This window comes from Neopsephotus bourkii, unplaced genomic scaffold (assembly GCF_033783945.1).
Source record: "Neopsephotus bourkii isolate Nb327-2 ecotype Australia unplaced genomic scaffold, CSIRO-AGI_Nbou_v1 NB_860, whole genome shotgun sequence".
NCBI classification, from domain to species: domain Eukaryota; kingdom Metazoa; phylum Chordata; class Aves; order Psittaciformes; family Psittacidae; genus Neopsephotus; species Neopsephotus bourkii.
In genome coordinates this window covers 1-23,379 of record NW_026901356.1, presented here as the reverse complement: position 1 = coordinate 23,379, position 23,379 = coordinate 1, and the positions used below count along the sequence as shown (strand labels likewise).

Genomic DNA, 23,379 nt, shown 5'->3' with positions numbered 1-23,379 from the left:
TGTCTTTTTCACTGAAAAGTGCTTTTGGTTTTGTGGGCTTTTTTTCTCTTGTTTGTTTGTTTGTTTGTTGGGTTTGGGGGTTTTGTTTGTTTTTCCAAAATATAGTGAAAAAAAAGGAGGGAAAAACTGATATAACTCCATTCCTGCAGAAAGCAGGCTTCTCGTTCTGATCTTCTCTTACAATGTTTTTGTTCAGTGTCTTATTTAAGGGTTAATGCTGTCGAAATACTCACAGACAATGACACTCAAATGTAACTGAACTGTTTGACAAATTTAAAGTGAAAAGTGGAAGGATTATAAACCATTTTGAGAGTCCTGTTTATCCTTCTGGGATGGCCACAATAGACAAGAATTACAGCAACGCTCTGCACTAGATGGAGAAGGTAGTCTCTGAAATGTCCTGGGAAATCCATGTACATATAACTGCCTTCAGAAATGGGATGGTAACGCTTCTCTCTCTGGTCCACACTAAACTCACATTACAGTAAATCAGTTGTTTTATATTCTAATTCTTTTCTTTACATGTATTTTCTTGGCCTAAAATATTCTTGATGGAATATGTGCCTTTGTATAATGGACATATAACAATTCCTGCAGTTTTAATTGTATGCAACAACTACTAATTCTGTGGAATCTCTGTTTTCTAGTCATTGGAGAGTCAGATTCTGCAAAGAAGGTATTTTCCAAGAAAAAAATAGTGGATAACCTAGCATAGTTATAGAACAGATTTCTAGGAAAAACATCACTGTGTGCATTTGATAGAGGCAAGTTAAGTTTTGACAGCACTATCTGATTTATCTCTAAAGGAAATTCAAATAAACTTCCCATAGGTTAAGATGTCACCCACTGGAAGGACACACACAAATAGAGATTTATTACGCTTTTCTATCATGTAGTCTGCATTTAGGATGTGTCAGAACCACAATTTGGAAGAGAAGTATTATTATGAGATAGTCTTTTGCCAAGAAAAAAAGATACTGCTGTATCTTAAAAAAGAAAAAAAAAATCGTTAAAATTTTTAAACAGCTAGTGAAAAATAAATGTATAAAGTTGACCAGCTGGTTGAAGGAGGGGATTCTGCCCCTCTACTCTGCTCTCAAGAGACCCCACTTGGAGCGCTGTGTGCAGTTCTGGTGTCCTCAACTTGAGGACATGGAGCTGCTAGAGCAGCAACAAGGATGATCAGGGGGCCAGAGAGCCTGCCTGCTGTACAATGACAGGCTGAGTGGGTTGGCACTGTTCAGCCTGGAGAAGAGAAGCTCATAGCAGCCTTCTCGTATCTGAAGGGGGCCTACAAGGTTGCTGGAGAGGAACTCTTCATCAGGGATTGTAGCAATAGGACAAGGGGTGATGGATTTAAACTTAAACAGAGGAAGTTCAGGTTAGATATAAGGAAGAAGTTCTTTACTGTGAGGGTGGTGGGACACTGGTGGAGGTTGCCAGAGAAGCTGTGAATGCTCCATTCCTGGCAGTGTTTCAGACCAGTTTGTATGGGTCTTGGAGCAAATTGCTCTAGTGGAAGGTGTCCCTGCCCATGGCATGACGTTGGAACTGGATGAGCTTTAAGGTCCCTTCCAACCCAAACCATTCTATGATTCTACAATTCTTCAGATACTGTGTTTCAGTTCTTGAATGATTCAGTTTACAAAATACATAATTTGTAGAAGTTGATGCTACACTTGTCAAATTAGACTGTAAATGTGGTAACGCACACATATTATCATAATAAACTCTCAGAGAGGAATGCTGAAATTTATTAGGCTACTAAAATAACCAGGTTTTCTCTTCAACAGATTTCCATCCACTGTTAGTGTGGATAGCTTTTAGCTTAGGTTAAAATACATTTCAGCTCTTTTTAACCAGGTTCTTAAACTTCATTTCACTCTTTTCTCTGGATCACATTTTTATATGTTGTTAGAGTAAGTGCGGTTTTATAAGCATCCATGCTATTTTAAATAAAACAAATTCATGTAAAATTAGCACACATTCTTCCAGTTTTTAAAAAAACACACATGTAAATAAACATCTTAAAAGAAGTTGCTGCAACTATTTTTTATGTGTATCAAGCGTGGCTTATTTTATGCAACTGTGGTATCTAAGCCATTTGAAGAAGTCCGATACAAAGAGCGTCAAGATAAAAAAATACAGTTTTTGTTTTGCTGCGTTCCATGGGTAATGAGCTGCTTGTTTCTTCAGAAGTAATTTCTTCTCTGAAATGCAACAGGCTTGCAAACAACAGCAACCGTCATGACTAAGTTATATGGCTAAACGAAAGAAAAACACTACATTCACACAAGAAGGCAAAAGGCAGAATCACCAATGCAATTTTATTAACTAACATTACGATAATGCTCCAGAATAGAGCACATGGATTCTCATTAGAGCGATAAAAGCTTGTCTGCAGGATATAAATTCACAGGTACATCTGTAACTTAGCCGTAACTGTAAACCTGGCTGCACCGTACTATTGGCTATAATGTCCTGCCAGTTGTTCCCTCTCACAGAATGCATCTTTATTTTCCAGTAAAAAGAAAGGCCTCTATTTTCTTAATCCAATCCCTTTTCTCCAGCCTTACAGCTGCCCTGAACACAGACTGGTAGTATGCAAAGGAGTCGCAGGGGGATGGGTAGGACCATCAAAGAGGAATGTGTTTCCTTCTAGCAGTCCGATGGTCATGGACCAAGCAGCATGGGCTGTGCTCCAAGTCCAAACCTGTCCCAGGAGGAGTCACATCTTTTTGTGGGTCCACTGCCATCATCATACTTTTCTTCCACAGCAGTGAACCTACTCATCCCCACGCACAGCAAATTATGAGAAAAAACATTAAGAGAACTAAAACATCAGCAAAATTATTTTAGCCACAAAACTTATTTTGGCATACAGACTATGGCTGAGTTTCATTTTCTTTATGGGTAAAGTGACGGAACACTGGAACAGGCTGCCCAGGGAGGTTGTGGAGTCTCCTTCTCTGGAGACATTCAAAACCCGCCTGGACACATTCCTGTGTAACCTTATCTAGGTGTTCCTGCTGCGGCAGGGGGATTGGACTAGATGATCTTTTGAGGTCCCTTCCAATCTCTAACATACTGTGATACTGTGTGATACTGTGAAAGGGTACAGCAGAATTAGCGGTGGGGGACTCACTGCAAAAAGTACTACGGAACCCAAAGCATGAATCTGGAAACCAAAGGACGTTCAGAAATTTGAAGAAGGCGAAGATGTAGAAAGAAAACTGCAGGACATAATAAACCTAATTCATCCATAATTCATCCAATGGCACTGTCAACCTAGCATGTAAGGAACATAAAACCAGTCTATGCCAACCAAATAGGCATAAAAAAGCTCCACAGACCTAATTTCTGTACTAATCTGAAACTGAAATCAGTGTTAAATGCTGTCACTGGTAGAATGGGAACAAATTTACTGAGGATTTCTTCTGATGCAACACACTGGGAAAGTGCACAGTGTTGCAAATCAAACATGCATGGAAAAAGGATCTGAGGCAATGGTTAGAAGTTGCAGCAAGAGATATTTCAGTTAGGGAAGGGGCAAAAAATCCACAAAATGACAAGTATTCCTCAAGTGCTGAGAGACTATCTATATGCAATTCCTATAATTCTTCTAAAAGCTACATGAAGATATGAGATCCAGCATGAGTTGCCAAAGAAGATAATGTAGATAATTAGAAGGTATGTTCTTCAGTTTAAACTGCATCTGCAGCTTGCAATTTGAATTTTACAGATGACTTTTATGGCTCATACCATGTTGCATTCATAGCACTGCCTTGGAGTACCAATAAATAAAACCAAAACCCTATACATTGTCAAGTGGATGTACTTTGGTGCTTCAAGGCAAAATTAGTGAGAAATACATAGAATCATAGAATAGTTAGGGTTGGAAAGGACCTTAAGATCATCAAGTTCCAACCCCCCTGCCATGGGCAGGGACACCTCACACTAAACCGTGTCACCCAAGGCCTCATCCAACCTGGCCTTGAACACCACCAGGGATGGAGCATTCACAACCTCCCTGGGCAACCTATTCCAGTGCCTCACCACCCTAACAGGAAAGAATTTCCTCCTTATCTCCAATCTAAACTTTCCCTGTTTAAGTTTTAACCCATTACCCCTTGTCCTATCACTACAGGCCCTAATGAAGAGTCCCTCTTTTCCCCTAGTTGATGTGTCCTACTTAAGCAGTAGTAAATTATAAGCACACCAAAGACTGCAACTTGTGTTACCTCTCCATTTAAAGAACCACTGCTGTAAACATTCTGTTCTCAGCTTGTTTTTTCTGCATTATGTTGGCACTTACGGAGCAAGTGCCTATAACAAGTTTTAGAAGCCAACACTGGGCCACACTTCCCAGAAAAAAAAAAAAAACCACAAAAAACACAAAACACAAAACATCTTACTTTATTTCTTAATTTAATAAATGAGCCACTACACTTTCTCACTGGTTTGGTTCCATTTGTGTGCATTTCTCCCCTTCAATGTGTGGTTAGTGTGATGTATCCTGATGGAAAACCCCTGCAAACTGAAATCACGTGTTTATACACAGAGCAGTTAAACGGCAATCCATCTCCTTTATATCCTTATTATGTCCAGGGAAAATAAAAGCCATAGGAGGGAGGAAATACCCTAAGTGCTTTTGTTCTGTATAACTCGAGGGAGCAGGGGAGTTGCAGGCACCCCAAACTGCTAGCTTGCCAGGCTCAGAGGGAGACATCCTACAACAGAGGATTGAGAAACTCACTCTCTCCACATAAACTGAGTATCAGTTAATCAAATTATTTCTATGCCTAATTTCTGTTCACTTTGCTGGCTTGTACTGAGGTACAGACAGTTCAGACAGTTGTGGCATTGCTTTGCAGTGTGGGTTGTTTTGGATATTTAAGATTGTCTCAAATAATTTGGAAATTAAACTTAACAGTTGGTTCTGCTTTGACTTTGGAAGTTGCTACAAGACTCTTTTCTGAGAGTAGGCATCTTTTTACTCCAGCCCAGCTGGCTCAGCACTACAGGGCAGCACACAGGAGAACAGGGCTGTGTCCACCCTAACCCTAACCCAGCCCTCACCCTGTGCCCTCACTGGCACTTGGGACCAGGATGCTGTGGAAAACAGCAGTTTTCAGGACAGAGATTTTGCTTACAAGACATCAATCTAGTTGGCTTGTGTTATCCCTCATGAGCATTTTTGCAGCATTCTCAGCCCCTGTTGATGAGAGCAAACTTCTTGGGGCTAGAGTTCAGCAGGCAATTGTGTTCATTAAGAAATGACATTTTTTTCTCCCATATTCCTTGAGATCAAGGAATTTATTTGTAACAGCATATTTTCCATGGTTTGTATCAAAAATTCTTTGTAACCGCAGCACTGAAATGCATATTCTGTATAAGCACAAAATCTGTGGGAGGCTTGAAGGGTAAGACATGGTCCCTGATGACCCATGAGACACATGACAGTTACATCTAGTATGATTTAAGGAGATTTTGGAGATTATCTTTTGAAACCCAAGATCTTTACAAAGGAGTTTCCATATTCATCTGTCCTTGCAGTACCTGATCTTGCTGTCCCCACTGGTTTAGATTAGTAAAGGTTTTACCCTCCAGAATTGTGTACACTGTTGGTAGCTTTTTGTTCTGTCTTCTACTTGTGTGTCTAGAATCCATCTTGAATAGCCTGAATTCATCCTGTGCAAACCCAATTTGTGGAGAAAATGACCGCAAAAGTGGGGCTGTGTCTTCCTCCCACCATCCTTTGGGAGCGTGTGACCACGTGCTTTTACCAAAATAAGCTCCTCAAAGACTTCAGCCAGTGGAGTTCATCCTGACTTTAGGCTTTAGCTTTAACTGTTTGCAGAGAAGCAGAGACATCTCACAGCATCAACTGCAAAATGCCATCCCTGCCATGCTTGACACGGACACAAGGCTGCTGAATCCCAGAAGTCCAAAATAGTTCCTATTGTCTGGGGATGGGTGAGTGCTTAAGTGGCAAAATTAGGTGCCTCAACCACCCTCTATGAGCTGCTTCACCTAAGAATTGTCTCTTTCCCGACCTTGAGCACAGCAACTACCTACATCCCCTTCTGGGAGTTTCTCTTCTGCCTTTTTTTGCTGCCTCTCAGCCCATTACTGGAAGAAAAATTGCTAAGCAAACACTTCTTCTGCTCTTCTGCGTAATCATTTTCAGCTTTTCTAAGTAAATATCAAATACTGCTAGCACATTCCTCAATGTACTTTCTCCAGACCCAAGCAGCCATCTCAGCAAAGCCTCAAGTCATTTTTGTTCTGTTTCACAGCAGGACTTCCAGCGATTTGCTTCTGATTCACACCAAGCTCTGATGACAAGCTTTCCTGATAAAATTAGCTTTTCTTTGGTCTCTACTGGCACATTCCCTCCTCCTAATCAGGTCACTTGGGACAGACATGGTTCTTTGTGGGCTGGTTGGATCGGGTAGTAAATAAATGCACATCTGATGTAAACTGTGGAACCAATTAAAACTGTAGTAACTTCCATCGTTCAGGTTTCCAATGCAGTGAACCCGAGCATATATCTGGATGAGGATTTCCAAACGCAATAAAAGTCTCTGCTAGAGAAAAACATTTGCCAAAGAACAGCAGTGTTGACAGCAGAAGGTGGTCGCGCTTCACCACCTCTCCAACAGCCTGATTACCCGATGCTGTAAAACCCATCTCTGGCCTTTCCCTTATTGACTATTTGCATTATCTCAATTAAACCTAAGATTTCTGGGTCAGGAGGATGGGTCCTAATCCAAAATTTATAAGCATTGCTATAGCAGCAGGTGCAATGTAACATGAAAAGTACTAACAGCAGTAGGGGAAATGACAGAAATACTCACTCTCCAAGGGTATTCATTCTTTGATCTTGTGTCCCCAAACACTCATTGATGCCACCTTTATATTTAACACCACACACTGAAAATCTGGCTGAGGTTGCTATGCTGCTCTCTTAATATTCGCTTGTTTTTGCTCGTCTTTCAGGGCAGAATATGCAAGGTTCGGACACATCCACGGAGTACCTCTCAGGCTTGATGCTGGCTGGTGTCTGGCATGCCAGACAATTTTGCTTAAATCAACCAGGCATCCCATGGATACAGTTTTCACACCCAACCTAGCAAAAGCTGGCACTTAGGTGAGAGAGTATCAGTCACGGTGTGCATAGTGCCAGGCTAAGCACAGCCAGATAGAAATAGAAATCAAAAATAATGCTAAAATAAAGGCAGAAACTGTGAGTTTAATATTTCTGGGATAATTCTAAGGCAATCATGTCTCTGCAGGTAGTTTCTCCTGCTGTTATTTCACTTCTGCACGCAGATGTTCTCACCAGGGCAAAAACTACTCCATCACATCACAGGCACAGCTCTTCCACAGGTGGAGTATGCAGAAAATTATATATAGGCATGCACAGGGTGAAATCATGTCAAGAGAACAGTATCTGTTCCCTCTGAAAAATGTTTCTCTCTTGTGTTGGTACTTTCAGACATGCTGATGAGCAACAGTGTTCATGTGCTTATCAATAGCAGGTGGTACAGCCACACCTTCCCAGTCAAATCCCAAATCCAGTAAAATCCATGAGGGCTTCTGTGGATGTAAATTCAGAAAAATAAGATGAGACTATACCCGTGTTAGTAGTTGCTTTGGAGGGTGTCATGTACCTGCCACAGGGTGTTAAAGTAACAATGCAAATCTTAAATGCGATTGAGTTTATATATTCAACATGCAGTCCTGGGTTCAGCAGTAGCAGTCATTTTTTTCTCCTTCTTAGTAGCTGGTGCAGTGCTGTGTTTTTGACTTTCGGCCTGGGAACAGCACTGATAACACCGATGTTTTAAGTTACTGCTCAACTGTTTGGTCTGGCCAAGGACTTTGTGAGCCTCATGCTCTGCCAGAGAGGAGGGGAAGCCGGGAGGAAGCAGGGACAGGACACCTGACCAAACTAGCCAAAGAGGTATTCCATACCACAGCACGTCATGCCCTGGATGTAACTGAGAGTTACCCAGAAGGGCTAGTTCACTGAGGGGTTGGATGAGGTATCAGTCGGTGCTCAGTCGGGTGAGGTGGGGCGAGTTTTTGGTCAGCGGGTGGTGAGGTGTTGTATTCTCTTCCCTTGTTATTTCCTTTATCATTATTATTATTAGTGGTAGCAGCAGTGATTTGTGTTATGCCTTAGTTACGAAACTGTTCTTATCTCAAGGAGTTGCATTCTTTTGATTCTCCTTCCCATCCCTCCAGGAGCAGGAAGAGGGCAAAAACGGGGGGAGTTAGAGAGCAATTGCATGATTTATGGCTGACTTTGTTTAAACCACGACACAGGCATAAATCAGTAAGCAACAACTCCTTGGATAAACCTAATTTTATGTTTGTTAAATGCTTTTTTATTCATTAATAAGACATAAGAACATAAAAGATTAAATCCTTCTATTCCATCCTAATAAATCACTTTGTTTCTTAGTCAGTCATCTGTCTGATGACACCATTGACTTCTCAAACACATGCATATGCTGTAAGAACAACCACTGCTTGGACAACACATTGCCTCAGATGGATTTTTTATCACTGCTGTCACCTAGGAGAGTAAAAAGAAAGATAAACTGATTTAGAGAACAATTTGACATCACTTTATCATGTTTACAGACTTTCTCTCTGATGGATTTACACAGCCTCCACTGCGATTATAAGCAATTGATACTGGGTGTACACTGCAGAATAAACAAAAGGGAGTCATAAAAGGTAATCTGACCACAAAGCATGACTGTTATCTTTTCTCTTTTTCCTCCTTTCTGGTTTCCACTCTCAAGGAGAAAAATTTGTAGTATTGATATATAAACTTTAATACCTTAAGGCCTAAGCAACTGCCCCAGACTGCAAAACAACTCTGAAAAGCAGAGAAAACAGCACACAGTGACCACACAAATCTTTTAGCTGTGGTACCTTTCTGTGGCTCAGCCCCCAGCTGTCCAATTACACAAAGGAAGAATTGCCACCTGTTATTTGTATTCTTTGGACAACAGTGAAATAGGAAGCAGACCAGACCATATAATCAGACTTTCAATAGCAGCTTGCTTCTTAACATTACAGAGGTAGACATGAACATGACACGTGGAGAAAAACCTCATTCTGTGTTGCTGTGCAGAGCTGGGATGTGGCCACAAGCACCCTCCGATGCTGCTGTCCTTTTTGCCTGGTACAGCTGACTGGACAGCAATTGCTGGTGATGGGCAGTTGCCTCCTGAAACTGCTGTGCAGAGCATCCATTCACATCCTCAGCAACATCCTGATCAGTTAAACTTTGCTAAGTGATCATGGGGGAGGAAGAGGAAACAAAATTGGATACTTACATTGAACAATGTGAACAACCCACTTTAGTCTGACATGTAGAGTGGCTCCCTTCAACACAAAACCACTGAGAAACAGCAGAAAGGCCTTTATAAATTACTTTTTTCCCCCACTTGCAGGTACTTGCACTAGTAAACAGCTCATCTTTGTCACAGAAAAGACTTCTGCTTTCATCTGTTGCTTTCAGAAATAACTTGCTTTAGTATGAAGATGTGTTTTCCAGGAGCTGAAACATTCTGTGGTCTTTTCAGCACACAGAGAACAGTGTTCTCTTGCAGGATATGTGATGATAAGACACACGGTTATCTGACCCATCCTTAAATGGAGGACCTTCATCATGCATCTATCAACAGTTCTATGCAAGACCTCTGCACTAGATATAAGGATGATTAAGTCTTTGTCAGGAATAGTAATAGATAAAAGTGGCGTACCAATGTTTTATGATTTGGGCATCATTTAGGGAGAAAAATAATACATGTGATATTGGGGAAAGATTGAGAAGCAGTTTAGGTTTAAGATTTTAATGAAAACACATTCATGTTCCACAGAAGGCTAAAAGCTATATTATTTTCTGGAAGTCAAAAGTAATAGCATCCATTTGGCCTTTTGCAAATCACGGCTTATAAAGTACTATATAACTAGCTGAGGCCTCCTTTTAAATGTCAGAGATAAGCATGTGGTCAGCATGGCAGGAGAATTAAAAGTACAGTAGATGAAATTAGATCTTTGTCTTGTTAACATCTGTTTGCATAATGTTTGCTGATTTAAAGGCATCTGTTCTTTTGCAGTACCATCTACTACTAATGCCCACTATATTAGAAATCAGGCCTCCTTTGTATACACAGTTAACACATCCCTAATTTTTGTTGCTTATTTCAGTGTTGCTATCTGATGTACTAGAGAAATCACACTGGCATTCGGATCACATACACTGGATCAACATAAAGCAGCTACCATTTATCACTTTCTGATCATTGAAGTCTAATGTGTCTTTGCATCTAAATAAACTATTTGCATGATAAGCAGACATCTGTATGAAATTGTTAGCATCCAGTTGGCTAATATTCTTCTTCTGTGGTATTTTAAATGCTGTATCTTCTCTTTCATTTTAGAAAGACCAAGCTGGTGCAGTAAAGCTGTTAAAAAATGAAACACTTTCATAAATATTCCCCCTCTTTGGACAAACAAAGGGGGGAAACTGAATGGAAAAGTGCTTAGTTTGTTTTTAAAAGATTATGCAAATGCTCTCAGATCACAGTGCTTATTTTTATCCATTTTTTCAATTCCTGTCTGATTGTGGTATATCTTAGAATTGTTAAAGAGTTTATTTTTATGTTTTTGTTTGATCATGTTCTCCTAGCTGATAGCTCCTGGTTAATTTATGGTCTTCAGCTAGTACGAGGATCCCAGCTCACCAAATGTACGTCTTGAGCTGTTTAAGTCTTACTCTGGTGAGAAAAAATCAGCTGGACAAAGACTTGCATTAACAGGGAGCTGAAAAGAGCTTCAGCCACTGACTTGTATTTAATCTTTAGAGGAAATGTGCTTCTCTCTAGCATGTCTGCATTTCAAACCTTTGCCTTCAGAACTTTAATTAACCTTGATAGGAGCTTAATGGCTGAATCTCTACCTGCTGAGATTAGAGTGCAACAACAGACTGCAGTTGCTCCACCTTTCTGGGGAGAGCAAACACTGTAGCTTTGACTTGAAATGCAGCCCTTGAAAGCAGTGACAGCATATACTGCAAGCTGCAGATGCTGCAGACCCAATTTCCCATAATTTCATCTCTGAGAAAACTGACATTAAAGTCAGAACATACCACAGACACACAGAAAAAGTACAATAGCCATTATGAATGATGAAAGTGCTTTTCTGCTTGTTACTCAGAAGGAGACATACTAAAACAAATAAACATTTTCCCATTGGGTAGATGGCAAAAAAATTAATAAAGATGAGGTACAGAGGCATCTTTTTTTTTTTTTTTCCCCCTCTATCAGCTGTGTTATTGCTGAAGTGCATTTGCCTCCAGGACTTTTCCACTGACAAGTGAAAAGCTTTCAGTGGGCAAAGGTCTGGTAGGTAAGAGGAAGGAAGCAGAATACCCTGCCACTGGGAATTCCCAACCTCCACAGCAGGGCACAGGCATCAAAGTTTGGAAAAGGGAAAATTCATTAAAGACAGCAAGAGCATCATTTTGTTCCTTGTTTGAAGCAGGCTGCAATTTATTTTCTAACAGTTTTACACTGTGTATCACATTGCCATGTTTACTCTTTCTGATCTAAATGACCTTCATTTTTTCCCCTGATTTTAATGTCCCTGCTGCACTGTGTTCTACAATGTGATTTCAGAAAACTTGTTACCCATCAATTACCTTTGAGATGAAGGCCACAGTCTGATACTCACTTCCCTTCTCTAAGACAGCCTGATTCAACACAAAAACGGGTGGTGAGATCTTCTTGTTCCACTGAAGTCTAATCATCTTCAAGTCCCTCACCTAGCATTCTACCCTGTTAAAATACAAAACCAATTTACTTCCAAGCAAAAGCAGAGTGAATGTCTGAAACATTTGATATAAAGTTTCCTAAGGCCAATATCAGACATACAGCATCACAGAGATGGAGCTGGGGTTCTGCATACAAATGTCAGAAAGAAATTCCCTTTGTTCATAAAGTGAGAGTTGTTGTGTTTGTTAAGAGTCCAGCAGTTTACGAGATCAATTATCTCATTGGTGCACATTCATCAGCAATGTCTGTTGCCTCCCATACTTCAACACAACCTCACCAGAGACCTTTATTTCATATATGTAAAACCAAACTGTCTACAAAAAAAATAAATAATTTTTAGAGTGTTTTGCTGAATCTGGATGGTCTTCCTCTGATAACCAAAAAGGGCAGGCTGATGTTCAGAGCTTCAGGCGGATGTGAGATTTTATTTTTTTAACCTATTGAAAACTCATTCTCTTTTTTCCCCTCTTCAAGGTCTGAATTAGTTTCACATCAGCTTCAAAAGAAATAGTAATACAACAATGCTCTTGCTGTCCACCTCAGCACACTTGGTGGCACTTGGGAATAACTTCTTACACAGGTATGCAAATAAAGATTTATGAAACAGTGTCTTGTAACTCAAACATGAATGCCTGATGCATCAGTCAATTCTGCTCAGTTCCTGTAGTTTAAACTAGGTCAACCCTGAAGCAGTTTAATGACATAATTAGCCAGCAACCAGGGAACAAAATACCTGCAATCCACACCAGCAATGCAACGGATAATCAACAGTGCTAGACTTTCATAAAAGGTTTCTATGCACCTGCCAGCTTCTGGATGCCCCTCAGCACCTCATTGGAGGGGATGTGCTGGCACATGCACCACAGAACCCTGTGGGTTTGTCGTGGTTTGACCCCACCCAGACAGCTTGTTACCCACTCCCCCCCTTTCTTGCCCTCCCACTACTCCTGGAGGGACAGAGAGGAGAATCAGAAAGAATGCAACTCCCACGGGTTGAGATAAGAACAGTTTAGTAACTAAGGTATAACACAAATCACTACTGCTCCCACCAGTAATAGTAATGATAAAGGAAATAACAAGGGAAGAGAATACAACACTTCATCACCAGGCAACCGATAACTCGCCCCCTCAGCCCGACCAAGCACCGACCGATACCTCCTCCAACCCTGCAGTCCCTCCTAGCCCTCCCGGGTAACTCCCAGTTACATCCTGGGCATGATGTGCTGTGGTATGGAATACCTCTTTGGTCAGTTTGGGTCAGGTCTGCTTCCTCCCGGCTTCCCCTCCTCCCTGGCAGAGCATGAGGCCCACAAAGTCCTTGGCCAAAACAAAACATCATTTTTATCAGCTTTGTTCCCAGCCCAAAAGCCAAAACACAGCACTGCACCAGCTACCAAGAAGGAGAAAAATGACTGCTACTGCTGAACCCAGGACAGGGTTGCAGGCTGGGAATGTAGCATTGCCCACGCCCATCCCTCTGCCAACAGCCCTCTGACCCACGCCAACACCTCTCCTCTATGTCAAACCCAGCAACCTGCAATTCCCTTATCATTTAACATGATTCACATTCATCTTTACTCTTTTAAAGGATGACCTTTGGGCAAATGCTTTCCCAGGCAGTTGGCTGTCCCATTCATGGTACTCTTAGCAGCAACTGGGAAACAGGAGATTTTTTCAAGGGTGGGCTGTGCAAGAACTGCAGATTTACCAGGTTAGTTTTATAATATAGTTGGGTTTTTTTATAATCTGGTTTATTTTTTTAGGCTAGTTTTACAATTTTCTCTAAAATAAAACTCGAATTAAAACTTTCTTCAGCTTCAAAGCAATGCCTTGTGAAGACTGCAGGCCAGACTAACATGGGAAGACTGAATCTATTTGACTGAATAAATTCATACTAATTCCACAAGCTGTTCCCTAGAGGAAAAGCAGATGAGCAAAATGCACTGGACAGTTGCAAAGCAGAATACAATACATAGAGTGAAGTGCCACATCTGCAGTTAGCATGTCTTACCAGAACAATTTTGCCTACAGAGCCTCCAGCCAGTGTCAAGACAATTTATCACCAACCATCTATGGCAAAAGACAGTTCTACATATTTCCTGGGTTTAAGTATTCTCTCCTCTACCAAGACCCGGTAAAAGCTTATGCTCAGGTACCAAAACAAATAGCATGTAGTATGTGTGTGTGCTCTTTCTGAGCAGTGCTGGAGACCCTACAGGTGCAATGTCATTTTGGGTTTTGTGCATTCATAGGAAAAGCAAAGGGGTACCCACATAACAAATAGTTTAAATTTACACTAAATTTACATGGAAGTTTTCATCCGATGGGCAAAGGGAAAAGCACATGGCAGTCAGTGGAAATTGCCAGACAGTCACTAGGGAATAAGAAATCTTCTCACTACTTTCATAAACATATTGTGAATATCCTGTTGCCTCAGTTCTGTTTTACACCTCCTCTAAATACATCATTTTTTCCTCAATGTTCTCTATATACATTTTCTGCCTCTTTTCAAGCTCCTTTCTACTACTGCTCCCTGGCCTGAAATTTTAGTCTCAGACTATCTGCCTTTGAAGTCAGCAGCTCTCAGCTCCTTAGACTAGCTCAGCCTGACTTTGTAAAAGTGCCCAGAAATAAAAGTCTGAGAAACAGAAAAATAGACTGTTTGAAACCTTTTCCTGACTCTAGTCACAAGGCATCTTTGAAGTCTCGTAAAGAATTCATTTCACCCTTTCTCTTTTTAGAGTGAACACACATGACAAATATCCAGTTATTTTTAGGTCATTAGAATCCTGCTCCCTCTTCTGTCCTCCCTCTTTTTTTCAGTGAAGTAGCAGTTCCCCAGGTGAAATCATCAAAACGAGAGTCAGCATCTCTGTGCACCATGAGAAATGTTGATGTGTCCCAGCTGAGAAGCTATACTCTGCCCCTGGGAAAACGCACACTTCTCAGGCCCAAAGGGCCAGAGTCATCCCCTCATTTTGCTCATTTACAATTTTCCATCAGGATTTAAAAATTCCCTTTGGGATAGAAATTAAATAGCCATTAATCAGGCACGGTCAGAAATGTGAAACTGGGAAAAATCGTTGACTGTAATAGTGGGAAAGATTCAGCTTGCCTGCAGTTCTAAGCAGTGATGTGACATGGTTTGTTTTCCTCTTCTCAGTCTTCCCTGAATGAGCAAACCCCTGAGTGTGGCAATACTTAACATTCCTAGGGGAACCTGCCATTAACAATTACATTTGCAATTACTCTTACCTCTGGCAAATGATCCAGCATTTACATAACTCAACCACCTCCACAGTGAGAAATAATTGCACTGCCCATGAAATAATGCTGGATTAGGTTTAGACTGTTAATGTAACTAAAAATGTTCAGTTATTTCAGTGGAAATTTGGAGGGCACTACAGTTGAAAAGCAATGGGATATTCTGCATTTCTATGTTATGGAATAACACACAGTTTTAGTGATATTTACCTTTTATGTTAAGGCCAGAGGTTACCCCATGGAGTGTGTTGGCTGCTGCAGTGACTGCTAGTACCTTCCAAATACCAGTACAGTAAACTGGTATGGCCTAGACCAGCTACTGAAAATAAATATTTAAATCATACCTGGTGTGATATAATTAGTTTGCATATTTAAATAGTGAAATAGAACTGTAATGTAATATAAAATATTCAAAAAAATTGTTTGATTCACAAGTTATACTGTTTCTAAAAAACATTATTTCTTTCAAGGAAGATGCATAAAAATTTCTGAGCAAGAAACTTACTAGGTTTTTCCACAGAAACTTGTGACAAGCTTACAAGCATTTAATGGTTGTTACAGACAATAACAGGATTAAAAGCAGAGCTTCTGGTTTATCAAAAGCAAATAAAATAAAACCCAGGTTTCCAAAAATGAATATTTAATCAGTTTTTAAATGGAATTTAAACTGAATTGTATGCCAGTAACTTGAAAAGAAGCAGTGCCTATGCAGATTTAAGTTCAGAGAAGCCTCATGGCTGCACATGTTGCATGAGCTCATTTTCCCACCATGTCTTTATGTATCTCCATGCTGTCCACATACACATTTTGAAAGCACTCCATATTTTTCATTTTGTTTTTAAGACTTTCCAGTGAGATGTAATTCTAAATTAACACACTAAAACCCTAGTCATTACCCTTAGTTTCATTAGGTTTTTTACATTCCAACAAACGTAGCACTTCAAATACTAACTTTAGAGTCCAAAGCCAGTTCATAATGTGCTGTATAAAATCATATTCAATGTTTGACTTCCGAAGATTTTCTACAACATTCCCCACAATCTATATAAAATTCTACTAATTCCCAACTATATAAAAATAGAACCATCTAAACCAATTTCTGCCTTGCAACAGAGCAATATATAAATTACACTGAAGTCAGTGCTGACGGACACAAATGTAATTATAATGGAAGCAAAGAGTTTTGCTACATGCGAAGAATGTCAGTCTGTGATGTTTTTAAAGGAAAAGCAGATTGCTTGACACAGGCAGTCTGCATTAATGGCATTCCAGAGACGTATGACCTAGTAAGGAACTAAGACACTTAACATAGGTTGCTAGAGATTTCTGGGTTGATTTCTGGGACAATTTAACTGTCAAAGTTGCTAATATTTGCTATCTGAGGTTATTTGGAGAGAATACACCGAGAAAAAAGAACAGACACACAATGACCTTTAGGTTTGCAAAGCATTCAGAATCTGAGCTTGAAACAGAGCTATAGAGACTCAGCTGTGATGAGACCTGCCGGGGGTACAGAGAGGTGGATAGCAGGAGTGAGAGTGGGGCCAGACTGCCAGGAGGTACCTATTTCACCACCAACTCTGGTGCTGGTGGATTTAGAGGTCCTCACATCATGTCTCACATTAGAAAAGGTCATTCTGCAAACTTGAAAACATGCTGGCTACTGAAAGGGTAACTCTAATTGGAATCCCACTTCCTTTAGGTGGAGGGTTTCCTTTACAAAATAATTATCTTTATGCATGGCTTCAAGAGTTTTGCTACAGCTTCCCTCTACCTGTCATTCATCTTTCCCTGTGAAGCTTTTTTTTCAGCACTTATCACCCCACTTCCACATATTCCCTTTCACCATATTGTATGAAAGCACCTTCCAATTTCTTAATACTTGTTACGAGTATTGACACAACTAAGAAAGGGGAAACACTGCACACAGCAATGGTTTTTAATCATTACACCAAAGCAAGCCCTCTACTATACAGAATCATAGAATAGTTTGGATTGGAAGGGACCTTCAAAGCTCATCCAGTCCTCTCTCCATATAGCTGATCCCTTCATACTGACTTGCAAATCTGTAACATAGAATCATTTAGGTTGAAAAAAACCTTCAAGATCATTAAGTCAAAAATCTGGACTGGAACAAATCCCTCTGAAAAATCCTTCTTCCATTTTTCATTTAGCAGATGCCTTCCAGTTTAGCATGTCTTTCACATTCTCAGGTCTGTTACTGTGCTCTGCAAGTCACACAGAAAACTGGCTCACTCCACCTCTCAACTTTTTCTTGCATTTTTGTTGTGAGAGGCTGCTAGGATTACCCAGCCCTAGAACTAAAACACACGCAATTTCCAAAGGCTATACAAAGGCTGGATGTGAGCTCACCTCAGGTGTTTGTGAATGCAGAATACATTTCAGACTGCTCTGAGGAATAATTTAATTCCATGCAGTTATTTCTGAACACAAGCAACCATATTAAAATTGGTCCATTGTGTTTTGGGTCAGTTTTTCTCATCTGTAGTATTTTTTGTTTCTTTGAAACATTTTCAGTTGTACAATTTTCACCCACCTTCATGCATGGGGATACAACTTACTGAAATGGATATTGTCTGTAGTTTAGCTATGTGAACTTTCAGTTAAAATACTGATCCTGACTTATCAGTCTTTACTTTGTACGCTGCTCAGCAGCAATAGAAGGCAGGTTTATTTCAGATTCTCATGGAAACAGCTGCAGCTGTTGCAGTGGAAACCTCTATTGAATTGGACCTGAAGCGGGATCATTTATTACTTAGGTTAGTCTACTTATTCTGCACCATTGTTCATCACATAAAAGACCTGTCTGTTCTGTTTGGAAGGCAGAGTGAATGATACTGAATTTTAGAGGGAAACTGTGTTGCTTTTTAAACAGACAAGTTAAAAGGAAGTAGTTCCACAATAAAAATTTTGATCACCTTTAGCAAAGCTCTCATAATAACTTTGAAAGTATAAGTAGTTTAGATGTTTTAAAATGAGGGTCCAACCAAAACAACCTAATGCTATCTCTTGACATACTTTCCCTTGTGTTAGGTTGTAAAATCACCTTCACTAATCACATTTGGCAAATTAAAGTTCTTCCAGAAGGTGATAAGGGGAAGAGCTCTGCTAATAATTTTAAGACAGCATAAACCTTCATGTAACTGGATGAAGAATTTGTGGAATCTAAAAACGTACACAGCATTAAAAAGGAAGTGGCTCTGATATATACACACTAGTGATGCATGAAGCCCTTAAATTCTGCACAATTGTTTTCATACACTTCAAAATCCCCATTTACATTATTCCTAAACACAGCATTTGAACCAAAAAAAGTTCAACACAGCTTTATTCAATTTCAAAGTAAGTAAGAAACATTATTTCAAGTCTCTCTGAAGCACTAAGTAGGCTGTTATAATGCTGATGACATGTCAGATTTGATAGCCTTGAACCTACTCATAAACTAGTATCATTGGCTGGCAAAGGTAAGTCAAAGACATAAATATGCTTCTTTTTTAATCACCACAAATACAGCTTAACTGTAGAAGCAAATCTGAAAAACATAACCTACATCCAGCTGGCAGATATTTACATCTTATCTCTCCCATTAAATAGCAAGATACTTCACTGGATGGAGGAAAGATCCTTATATTGTAAACTCCTAGAGAGTTTTCAAAAATCTAACTTAAGTGTCTTCTTAATTTACACTTATATATATAATCTTACATTTAGGTTTTCATCCTCTATTACTTTTTGAAGAACACAGCAAGCCTCCTACTGTGGGAGCCAACTGATGTGTCTCACTTGGTAATGTGTCTCACTTAGTATATCTACATCAGCACAGGTACATCTACATCAGGACTATACTGCTAATCTCTAAATCAGCTGTCCTCATGCTGCATAGTTTAATAGCATCTCCAAACACAACACCTGGATTAATTTTGGATGAAACTAAATCATGGTATTTCTCTAAAGAAAGCACCTACTGCACTCAACTGCTGATGGAAATTCATAGGACAAAGTAAAGATAAACCAAAATACAGTCCCTGAAATGCATTAAGAAGGGATGAACTTAAGCCAGTGTCGGCAAAGTAATCTGTACTCTTGCCTTTGAAAGTTGCTTATACCAAAGCTTTGGAAGGCACATAAGGAATTTCACACTGTACCTTAGGAATGATCCACCCAAAGTCTCTTATCGTAAATATGGACCTGCCTGTGACTGTGACATTCCTAATGAATGATTCCTAATCATTCCTAATGATTCCTACACTCAAGTGCATTGCGTACACCCATTAATGGACAGGGCAGGGAGAGGAGGAGGAGGTGCCAGTGCATGTTTTTCTCCAGCACTAGTATACCCCACAACTCTGGGTGAAACGCACACAATTTTTGCATGGTTTAAGAAGAAGAAATATTTGTTCCAAGTTTTACCAACTCTCTAATTTAGAAACAGTGCCCGTGGGAGCTCATGGTTACAAAGGACATGCAATGAATGAGTTACATGTTTCTGAGCTGAATGTACCTGAATCCATAATTCACAGAGCATAAGACAAGTTGGCTGTGGGAGTTATATTTTGACAAGTTTGAAGCATGGGATTTACTCTATAATTTAGAACAAGATGCTTAGAAGGTACAAGAAAAGCTTGGAAATAGGGAAGAACTTGTGGGGTAAAGCAAACAATTATTTTCCTCTGATGATTAACTTCTTGCAAAATCTGACTGTAAATACCAAGGCATCCGCATAAATATGAAAAATATAGTTTTGGGTTTTTTCTTCACTCACAAATTCTGAGTCATTAACAGACAATAATAATTTGAAAATAAGCCAGTGAAATGTAGGACAAAAGAAATTCATCCTCTTCCTCTGCTTACTGACGACTATAAATTTGCTCAGACAAAAAAAAAACAAAAAAAAACCAAAACAAACTAACATGATGTAGTGAATAAAAATCTGTAATAACATGGTAGCTGACAAGTAAATGTACATCCCCTGGTTTTAAAATGCAATTTAATAAATAGAAAAAAAAATAATTGCTTGGAGAAACTTAGTTGTCATCTGAACTAGACTATTAAAATTTAACATATAATTGATTTGACAGTATAGTGACAGACCATTCTCTGAAGTCCTTTCATTAGGACTCTCCCATTGGTTATGAGTGTTGATCTGCAGACCATACCGCAGCAAAAAAAGCTTGATGTCCATTGTTACCTTACCAAAGAAAAGACTGTGTGAATGGTGGCAGAATGATTAGGTAAGATGATAAAATACTCACAGTTGTTATAGATGGCAAAAACGGCAGGGTGAAAGACAAGGGATCTGAACTAAAACATCTGACTTTCTTGGGCACTGAAGCTAAAAACAACCCATGATGCAGCTGATCCCTGCTCTTCACTCTTGCTAAAAAATTGTCACATGAAAACAAAACATTGCCTTCATTATTCTGAACATAATTTTACCCTGGCAAGAGAAACCCAAAAACTCTGAGGACAAAACAAAACTGACATAAAGAAATATTCAAACAAATGATGGCAAATTGCCAGAATATTCAAAGCTGTTTGTTTAACTGTAGTGGGAGCACCCAAACAACAGACTTAGTTTTAAAATAATGCACAAATATTTTTATCCTGTTGTAAGAGATAAATTTCTACTGCAAGCTCTGGGTTCAGATTATCAAAAGGAAAAAGATTCTGCTTCTTATGTGTATGTTTTAGACTTCCACATGCCTTCTTGAATTGCTGAGGTGAGCAGCTCGAGAGAGGGCGCCTTGAACACCGGAGTGGGGGAGATCAGCGTCCAGGAGCCCCAACTCAGAGTGACAAGAGCAGAGCCACCGAGGGAGCCTCAAGTCCTCGACAGGACCTGCCCAGGAGCCGGCAGCTCAGCTCCCGCGAGCAGGGACTCACGGGGGGGGCAGGAGAAACGGCGCTAACCCTGATTGGTTAAAAACCTGCCCCAGGGAGCGCGGGGAGGCAGTTTGCGCGGCAGTTCGAGCGGGATGGTGAGCACTCGCAGTATGACCAGGGCCCGGTGTGGGAGCTCTGCTCTGGCTGCCCCGGCGGTGGCCACCGTAGGCACTCAGACAGAGCCAATGAGAGGGGAGGCTGCAGTGCAGACTCTGGGGTATAGAGAGTGCCTGCACTGCTCTGGTGAGGGAAAGGTAGGCAATGGGCAGGGCTGCACTCGGTGCTCCCTGGTGGAGGCTCTACTGCAGCAGGTGGCTGAGCTGCAGGAAGCTATTAATAGGCTACAAGATGTCAGGGTAGCTGAGAGGAAGCTCCCTGCCCAAACTGTGCAGAGTCCTCAAGCTGCCCCTGTAGCTTGTGGAGGAAAGAAGGAGGTTGTTAACCCTCGAAGCTGGGAATTGGTGACAAAGAAAAACAACAAAAAAAGGAGGAAAAGGACAATTAAAAGCAAGGGACTTCCTCCTGGACCTGTTGCCCCCACGCAGAACCGCTTTGCTGTCCTGCAGGGGGCTCATGAGGAAACGCACTTGCGCCAGAAACAGCCGGCTGATGCACTAGTAAAGATTTCTACTGGTGCTGCCAGGAAAAAGCGGTGGGTCGTAGTAGTAGGGGATTCTACTTTGAAAGGGACAGAAGCACTCGTCTGTCGGCCTAACCCAGTGTCAAGGGAGGTGTGTTGCCTACCAGGGGCACGGATCACGGATGTTGCAGAGAGGCTGCCTGCTCTGGTAAGCCCCACGGACTATTACCCACTTCTGGTGATACATGTGGGTGCTAGGGATATAGATAGTAGTAGCCTGGGGAACATAAAGAAGAAATACAGAGCCCTGGCAGAGGTGGTTAAGGGCTCTGGAGCTCAGACTGTCTTTTCGTCTGTTCTCCAGGATACAGGGGAGGACCTAAAAAAAGCTAGGAGGATTAGCCAGGTTAATAAATGGTTAAAAGGGTGGTGTCACAGTCAGGCGTTTGGGTGTCTTGAACATGGGACCCAAGTTTGTAGGCCAGGTCTAGCGGGGGCTGGTGGAGCTGGTCCAATGAAGAAGGGGAAGGGAGTTTTGGTAGGAGGCTTGCCAGACTGGTTAAGGAGGCTTTAAACTAGATGTGTTGGGGGGAGGGGGTCATCATTCCATCCCAACTCTCCCAGTCAGTTGCCAGCACCTATAATAAATGCTCGGACCAATGCAGAGATATTCCGGCTGCTCCAGCCAATGAGCCAGCTTCATCTGGAGCTCGGCTCAGATGCCTCTATACAAATGCCCGTAGCATGGGGAACAAACACGAGGAATTAGAGAAGTGTGCTCGTCTATGGGGGTATGATATAGTAGGCATCACAGAAACATGGTGGGATGGCTCCTATGACTGGAGTGTTGGAATGGAAGGTTACAGACTCTTTAGAAAAGACAGGCCTGGCAGGCACGGAGGGGGAGTTGCCCTTTATGTTAGGAATAGGCTGGAGAGTATGGAACTCTGTCTGGGGACTGGTGAGCAGTTAACAGAGAGTTTGTGGGTCAGGGTTAAAGGGAAAACAGCGATGGGAGACATTACTGTGGGGATCTGTTATAGACCGCCTGATCAAGAGGAATCTGCGGATGAAGCACTCCATAGGCAGATAGGAAAAGCCTCACGTTCACAGGCCCTCATTCTCATGGGTGACTTCAACCACCCTGACATCTGTTGGAATGACGGTACGGCCCGGCACAAGCAGTCCAGGAGGCTCCTCGATTGTGTGGAAGACAACTTCCTTCTGCAAGTAATAGAGGAGCCGACAAGGAGAGGTGTCATGCTTGACCTTGTGCTCACCAACAGGGAAGGGCTCGTTGGAAATGTGGCACTGCAGGGCAGCCTTGGATGCAGCGACCACGAGATGGTTGAATTTGAGATCCTCAGGACAGTGAGAAGAGCGTGCAGCAAGCTCACTGCCCTAGACTTCAAAAGAGCAGACTTCAGCCTCTTCAGGAACCTGCTTAGTAAGGTTCCATGGGATATAGCCCTAGAGGGCAGGGGGGCTCAAGACTCTTGGTTGGTCTTCAAGGATCACCTGCTACAAGCTCAGGAGTGTTGCATCCCAACCAGAAGGAAGTGCAGCAGGAGGGCCAGGAGACCTCCTTGGATGGATAAGGAGCTCCTGAGGAAAATTCAAATGAAAAAAGAGTTTTATAGAAAGTGGAAGCAAGGACAGGCGGCCTGGGAAGAGTACAGGGATGTTGTCTGGGAAGCTAGGGACCAGGTTAGGAAAGCTAAGGCCCAGTTAGAATTAAACTTGGCTAGGGATATTAAGGATAACAGGATT

At 41.2% G+C, this 23,379-nt stretch overlaps 1 long non-coding RNA gene across 1 annotated transcript; it reads right to left on the bottom strand.

The window, feature by feature from the left end:
* Positions 1–4,919: 4,919 nt before the first annotated feature.
* On the bottom strand, positions 4,920–11,862 carry LOC133213949 (uncharacterized). The gene is made up of 3 exons (XR_009725933.1): positions 9,360–11,862; positions 8,462–8,587; positions 4,920–7,602 (listed from the first exon to the last, which is right to left on the bottom strand). It is a non-coding gene; the product is annotated as an uncharacterized LOC133213949 (long non-coding RNA).
* Positions 11,863–23,379: the final 11,517 nt, after the last annotated feature.